The sequence below is a fragment of the Mesocricetus auratus genome, unplaced genomic scaffold (assembly GCF_017639785.1).
Source record: "Mesocricetus auratus isolate SY011 unplaced genomic scaffold, BCM_Maur_2.0 Super-Scaffold_100011, whole genome shotgun sequence".
Taxonomy (NCBI): domain Eukaryota; kingdom Metazoa; phylum Chordata; class Mammalia; order Rodentia; family Cricetidae; genus Mesocricetus; species Mesocricetus auratus.
The window spans coordinates 7,148,463-7,156,311 of NW_024429195.1; the positions used below are offsets into that span (position 1 = coordinate 7,148,463).

At 49.0% G+C, this 7,849-nt stretch overlaps 1 long non-coding RNA gene across 1 annotated transcript; it reads left to right on the forward strand.

The window, feature by feature from the left end:
• Positions 1 to 4,078: 4,078 nt before the first annotated feature.
• Positions 4,079 to 6,857, forward strand: LOC121143048. Its single transcript, XR_005880178.1, has 3 exons — positions 4,079 to 4,321; positions 5,659 to 5,787; positions 6,798 to 6,857. It is a non-coding gene; the product is annotated as an uncharacterized LOC121143048 (long non-coding RNA).
• Positions 6,858 to 7,849: the final 992 nt, after the last annotated feature.

Below are 7,849 nucleotides of genomic sequence, written 5' to 3' on the forward strand. Positions count from 1 at the left end.
AGTACTTGCTCCAAAATGGTGTGTCTGTATTACCCTCCCCCTCCAGACGGCTCAGGAGACGCTGTGAAAGAGGAAGACACAGGAAGAGCCGGGAAACGCCGGCTCCTGGAGGTGACACGGCCTTTGCATCCACAGATTCATAGCAGCCGTGTTTGCATGCACGAGATCTTCATACGGTGTCTCTGCCAACATCCCCGCACTGACTTACGAGCTCCCTGGCCCTAGCTGAGAAGCTGTTGTCAGCTAATGTTGCTAGGGGAGAAGGCATTTTCCCCAGTGGTGTAGACGCTGGTAAATCGCTCGTTGATCCAGTAAAATACCCGGCCACCACGGGTGTGTAACTAACTCTAATTAAGCCGCGTGAGTTAGAGACGGGTGGGAGAGACTGTGGAGAAGAAAGTTTCCAGGAGTGGGAGGAGCGTGGGAGGGAAGCTAGGTCTCCCTGGCTGGTCATGAAGACGATGATGGTTCCAAGTGCTGGGAACAGGGTCCGTCAACCGCACCCCGGGTGGTCCTTTGCCCTCGTGGAGCTCAAGTGTCCATTAGGGAGGTTGTCTCTAAGCAACCGCTTATACGGCTACATGATTACAGTCATGGAAACTCTGCAGAAGGAACCGCGGGAGCTCTGAGGCACAGAGGGAGCCCCGGTTTCCTGGAGGGAGCAAAGAGTGGGTGGGAGTTCACAGGGGTTCAGGGCGGGGCGGTGGGAGGTGCGCTGATGGGAGGGGCCGTGGGCGTGGGGACCCGGCGGGTACGGGGCTCAGACAGTTAACCGGCATGGCCACGGTGTGGAAACCAAGGGAAGTGGAGGCTCCAAGTAAGGAAACTTGTGTTCACGGTTTCAGTTTTGTTAGTCACATATTTAATCCCATCACTGGAGGACAGAAGTAGGGAGAGTCCCTGTGAATTCAAGACCAGCCTCATCGGCACAGCAAGTTCCAGAGTCTCACTGTTGTATTGGCAATCAGAATTACCACCGCGACTGCTGTGATAATAATGCAGAAGGATATAAAAAAGTCCTTCAGAAGTAACTAACACATCCAAGATGGACATAAATAATTTAAGTCTAGGCTTGGAGACATGAAGGCTTTTGAGGGGAAACTAGAAGGAATTTGTATAGGATCATAGTGAATGATTGGATTTGTGGCTAGAATTCAGAAGGTGTCAGAGATGACTTTTTCAATTAGACAACACGCAGCTTCTCTTTCCCAACACCAGGGAAAGAGCAAGTTGGGAATGGGAGAAAATGTGAGTTAATTTCAGAAAAGAAAAATAAAAGTTACATTCCCAGAAAACACCAAGTGGAAAAGTGGATTGGGCATTTGATGAACTCAAAGAGATCCTCCTGCCTCTGCCTCCCACATGCTGGGAATAAAGGCGTGAGCCACCACTACTCGGATAAACAAATGTTTCATAAAACAGAGAAAGGGGCTTAAATTTCAGATAGTGAGGTGAAGCCCATTTAGATTTGAGAAGGAAGATATTCTCTCTCTCTCTCTCTCTCTCTCTCTCTCTCTCTCTCTCGTGTCCTAACAAAGACCTGTGTTCAGGAAACCCTCATTAGGGGCTGGAGAGGTGGCCCAGTGGTTAAGAGTTGGTTTATCACTGGCACCACAGCCGTACCTGAATCCACAACTGCAGCGTCCTCAGGCGGTGACCCTGAGGGACTTCTGCATCCCCCGGCTCTGCTGATGCCGCCAAATGCCGTTTTTAACTAAATCTTTATTGTTCTATTTACTAATAAAGACTGGGGAGTCAGGGGCTGGGGTGAAAATCTTCTAGCTCGGAGAGGTTGAGGAGCAGCTAGCTGACCCTCCCTCTTCACCAGAGTCTCAGAGAGAGAGATGTCTCTTCCCTCACTCCAGACCACAAAGGGCTGCCACTCACACTCCGAGTCCCTCCCTACTACTTCCGGGCACATATGTGATACACAGACAAACAGACAGACAGACAAATAAAACCTCATACACATAAAATAAAAATAAATCTTACGAATAAAATCCTCATCAAAATGCTTTAAAAGCCATAAAATAACATGCTGCATATAGATTCGGGTAATAAAACGCAGTGAAATCTGTTGCGGCGGGTATTTAAGTATAGAGTTTTGTGTAGCTTTCCCAAAAATCCCATTGGAATCATCGGAGGAGTGAGGAGCAGGCATTTAGCAAACCAAAAGCGATGGCTGACGCCCTTTTGATTAGTAACTTTTCTGTCGCTGTGAGAAAACATCACGACCAAGACAAATGATAGAAAGAGGGGACACTCAGATCCAAACGGGCGCCTCTGTGCTTTTTATCTGAGGGTTATGTTGGTTCTTAAATGGTAACTGAGGATCTGAAAAAACTCTCTTGGTAATTTTGAATGGGCTAAGAGCAGAAAATGAGGACCCGCACCAACCAAGAGAGGGGAGCGGGGTGGGGGGGCTGGTGAACCCACTATCTCTCCTGTGGAGGGCCTGCTGGGATCTATACACAAGGATTACATTGAAATAGGCAAAACCCTGCTTTAGCTTCAAATCACAACAATCACCAAAAGAGAGCTGAGTTGGTTCTGTATTATTTCTTACTATAAGAATGCCTACATGCCTCCCTAAGCGAGTGTAATTCTCTCCGGAGGAGGAGGAGCCTTGTATAATCTTCAACCTCAGCTTGTCGCCAGAAGCAGGAAAGGCAGCTAAAGGTTGCTGCACTGCCGTCTGAGGGGTCTGGAGGTGGGGAAGGCAGCTAAAGGTTGCTGCACTGCCGTCTGAGGGGTCTGGAGGTGGGGAAGGCAGCTGCTTGGGGGCAGCCAGCCCGCCCAGAAACAAAGTTCACGATGGAGGGGAGCAAACCTGGCAAGCCTATGGATTAAACGGAGACACAAGGCCTACAGGAAGCACGCCAAGTGTGGGTGTCAGGAGAGGGTGCCCTGAGTGCCTTAGAGGAAGCAGGCTGTGAGCTTTGGGGCTTGAATGGTATCTGTAACTAAGTTGAGAGCCCAGGGAAAGCCTCTGCTTATCCTCGGTTGTAGGCAGAAGTTTCTGTCCCACCAGCAACTCCTAAATAAATAAACACACTGAGGACTCAGTGTTATTTATAAATGCTCGGCCAATAAATAGCTCGGGCATATTACTAATAGCTCTTTAAGCTAACCCATGTTCACATTATTTACGCTCTGCCAACACGGAGGTGCCTTTATCAACATGGCACCCTGACCTCCTGTCCCCTCTGTGCCTGCTGGCAACCCCTCTGACTCCGCCCTTCTTCCTCCCAGAACTCTCTGTGTGTCAGGCTGCCTCTCCCGATCTCTTCCTGCCCAGCTATCAGCCAATCAGCTTTTTATTAACAGGGAGAGCAATGCACATTCACAGTGCACAAAGACTGCCCCACAGCGCCCAGTTTCAGCCTTGAGAGACTTTTATGCTCTTTGCACAGGTCCCTAGGTGGAGAAGGGGAGTCCTAATGGACACAAACCACCCAAGGGATTTTAGCAATAAACAGACAAACAGGTCACAGGAGGCTAGACAAAAGTCGTTCACAAGCCTCGCTTGGGAGGTGTGTCAGAAAGAGGCGTACAGCTCTTTTGTAGACACTCCAGACAGTTATGTCAGAATTCCTGGGCATCAACCAGGTAGGGGTGGGAACCAGACAAGGTGAGTGAGGGGACACTTGTCTCTTAGGCGCCCCCTCTATTTCCTGACTACGCTGCCCTGAAACGTTTTCTGTAACTTCTTTTCAATAGCATCCAGTGTATAACATAAATAGCCACGTAGGCAGGGAGACATGCTGCATGAGATCAGTAACAACAAAAACAATCCGGAAAATAGACGACAGAAACAGAGCTAGAAGATTCTGGACTCGGGAGCCATCAGACGCAGGCTTGGGGTCTAGTGCTACGTAACTGACTCTCCCAAAATCCGGTGGTTTTTGTCTTGTAAACTCAGACACAGTTCATCCTTCATGGCTGAGCTCTTCCGTGCTGACCTGAGCCAACACTTGGCTGGGTGACACGCTGTTCAGGCCCTCAGCTGCAAGCGCCTGTCACTGTTCCTCCTGGCCTCTCATCTCCAAGGATTGGCCCAGGCTCTGTCACGTGGCATTCCTAGGTGAGCCTCGCTCAGCACCAGTGCTTTCCAGCTTCTGTTTGTGATTTGCTGGAGCCAGTTTCGCCAAAGCAGATCCAAGCAGAGGAGACATGAGGGGAGGAGTCTCCAAGTTCTATCACAAAGGAGTGCATTAAAGTGGGGGGGGTGTGTGACGATCTGTTCCGTGTACCAGCCTCCCCAAGGGCTTGCACATAGCTCCCTGGAAACCTCCCCTGGAAACTCCATCTGGTCAAAACGGTAAGTCCCTCCAAAGACAGCACATCGGTGTTTGCTAAGGCAAAAGCTGCTCGCTCTAGATGCCATGCCACGGAAGGGGAAAAAAATGATTGGGGTTCTAGAACTTACAAGACGGGGCCTAGTCAACCACGGCAGCTGTCATGAGAAAAGAAAAGGCTAACTCTGTAAGCTGGTGGGCATGGTGAAGCATGCCGGGTTCACTTACCAACCAGGAGAGTGGGATCGGCCTATGTGGGAGTCTCAGGATGCCAGCCTGTGTGGTGAGCTTTGCAGCGGCCAGGCAAGTAAGGACTTAGATGTGTCATTGGAAAACAATGACTGGCTGTATTGCCACACGGTCTATGGAGATGCTTACATATACATACATATGTACATATGTATGCACACATACATATATATACATATATATATACATGTGTGTGTGCGTTTATATATAAGCCTATTAGTGGAAGCAGATGCAGAGATTCACAGCCAAGCACTGGGCTGAGCTCTAAGAGTCCAGCTGAAGAGAGGGAGGAGGGATTATATAAGCAGAGGGGAAGTGAAGATCATGATAGGGAAACCCACAGAGACAGCTGACTGAGCTCGGGGGAGCTCGTGGACTCCAGACCAGGAGCTCACGGACACTAGAGTGACAGCTCAGGAGCCAGCATGGGACCCACCAAGCCCTCTGCACAAGGGTGACAGTTGTATAACTGTAGTATAACTGTTTGTGGGGTCCCTAACCGCTCAGCCTTGATGCAGGAGGAGGATGTTGGTCCTGCCTCAACTTGATATGCCAGGCTTTGCTGACTGTCATGGGAGGCCTTGCCCTTTCTGGATAGTGGATGGGGGGGGGGTCAAAAGGAGGTAGGGGGAGGGGACAGGAGGAGAGGAGGAAGAGGAAACTGTGGTTGGTCTATAAAATAAATTTTAAAAACATAATAAAAGTATACATGGCTAATATTTCAGCATTAAAACATGCCCCAACATGTATAAGACGTGTTGTCATAGACCTGTAAATTGTTTACATCTCTATGTACGTAAGCTACACTTTAAGCAACTCTTCTGGATTCATCATAAGAGTGCTAAGGACACACAGAGTTCCTGTGATCCTGTGGAGGGAGCATTACCATGGGATCCAAGGGACTTAAATCCTAGTTCCTGTGCTGCAACTAGGTTCATGAGCTGAGACCTGTGGGCCCTGAGTCCCAGTTCCTCGCTGGTGGAATGCGGGGCTATGCTAAGTTCTGCCTATGCTTGCCGTGATCTATCTGGCTCGATGATGTGCCCAGCAGGCCACTGACGTGGCAAAGAAGAGAAGACGTACTCACGTCCTATCTCTGTGGCATTTGCAGCATAGTGACAGCACAGACGGTGCAAACCTACAGACACAAGCAGAGACTGCCTGTGATCTGCGCTCTCAGGCAGGAGTCACAGCAGACAACGGTGGCAACGTTGGGGATGTAGCCTGGAAACCGCGAAAGGTAAATAGGTATTAGCTGGAAAAGGCACAGAGGGAGACGCATGCAGCAGGGGCATGATCAGGCTGCGGCAGATGTAGCGAGCCTCGTCACTAAACTCAGAAGAAATAACACGAGACTGTAACGCTCCAGCAAGCTACCCTTGGGTGCCAGAGCCTGTTCCACCACCAGCATTTAGATCAAAGAATGGAATTAAGCTGACACAGGGCATAAACATCTGTAATCCCGGCACTCCAAAGAATGAGCAGGGAGGGCTGGGAGTTCAATACCAGCTTCGCTTACATAGTCAGACTCTGACTTTAAAAAAAAAAACATGGAAATTTAAATTGTTTGCATCAAAAGCTGAAAATTAAAAAGTATACCCAGAAAACAGTCCAAACCTGTTCATAATATGCGATCCATAGACGCTGTTCCCTAAAATCTTCCCGTACATAACATTTCCCTGACACATAAAGGGTCACTGGCCCTTCATTAAATTGCTCACCTTCTGGAAACTTGGGAAAGCAGATGGACAACACGGTAGAGACTCCCTTGGGCATGAGCTTCTGACCACAGTGGTGCTTCCTTCTATAGACAGTCTCAGGGAATGATTTTAGACATCGAGCAAAGGATTACCAGTCCACAATCCACACCGTCAGAGAAGCTAGGAAATAAGGAGGACCCTAAGAGAGACAGACATGGTCCCCCGGAGAAGGGGAAAGGGACAAGATCTCCTGAGCAAATTGGGAGGATGGGGGTAAGGAGAGTTAGGAGAAAGAGAAGAGAGAAGAGGAGGGGAGAGGAGGACATGAAGGAGCAGGAAGATCGAGTCTGGGGAAGAACAGAGGAGAGCAAGAAAAGAGACACCATAATAGAAGGAGCCATTACAGGTTTAAAGAGAAATCTGGCACTAGAGAAACATCCAAAGATCTACAAAGATGACCCCAATTAACAGTCTAACCAATAGTGGAGAGGCTACCTTAAATGTCCTTCCCTGATGATGAAATTGATGACTACCTTAAATGCCATTCTAGAGCCTTCACCCAGTAACTGATGGAAACAGAAGCAGGCACCCACAGCTAAACACTGAGCCAAACTCCTGGAATCCAGTTGCAGAGAGGGAGGAGTGATGAGCAAAGGGGTCAAAACCAGCCTGGAGAAACCCACAGAAACAGCTGACCTGAACAAGGGGGAGCTCATGGACCCTGGACTGATTGCTGGGAAACCAGCATAGTACCAACTCAGACCCCCTGAATCTGACTGTCAGTTAGGAGGTCTGGGCAATCTATGGGTCCTCTGGTAATGGATCAGTATTTATCCCTAGTGCACAAATGGGCTTTGGGAGCCCATTCCACATAGAGGGATGCTCTCTCAGCCTAGACACACAGGGGAGGGCCTAGGCCCTGCTCCAAATGATATGACAGACTTTGAAGATCCCCCATGGAAGGCCTCACTCTCCCTAGGGAGAAGAAAAAGGATAGGGGGGTCAGTGAGGGGCAGGGGAGGAGGGGAGGGAGAAGAAACTGGGATTGACATGTAAAACAAGCTTGTTTCTAATAAAAATGTTTTTAAATGTCATTTAAAAAATCTTCTCTTCACCCTGTTACTTATTCTTATTATTGGGAAGTTGTTCAACAAGATGCCTGCATGTGTAGTCTCCATACTTTTGTTGTCTTCTGACTGAGACCACAGGCAACCAAACTAAATTGAAGAGATAGGCTTGGGCAATCGGGAAAGATAGCAACACAGGAGGTTCTACCCCTGTCCCCTTGCCCTGCGGACTAGGTTACCAGGCAACACAGGAGGCTCTGCCTCTCCCACTGACCTCTGCCCTGACAGTGTCCTTGCAGCTGTGGCCATCACCCCCATTCCCTCCCCTCCTCGCTTCCTCTTCCAAGTCCTTTAAATACCCCTTGGAAAGAATAAAGTTTTGTCGACTTGCTCAGAGTCCTGTCTTGTCATCCTTTCTCGTATCTCTTGTCCTTCATCTCTCTCCTAGGTGTCCTCCAGGCCCACACTGAATGTCCCTCGGACCGGGACAGATTATCTCACAGATAGAGCTAATGACTTATGTCCTGCTTTAACT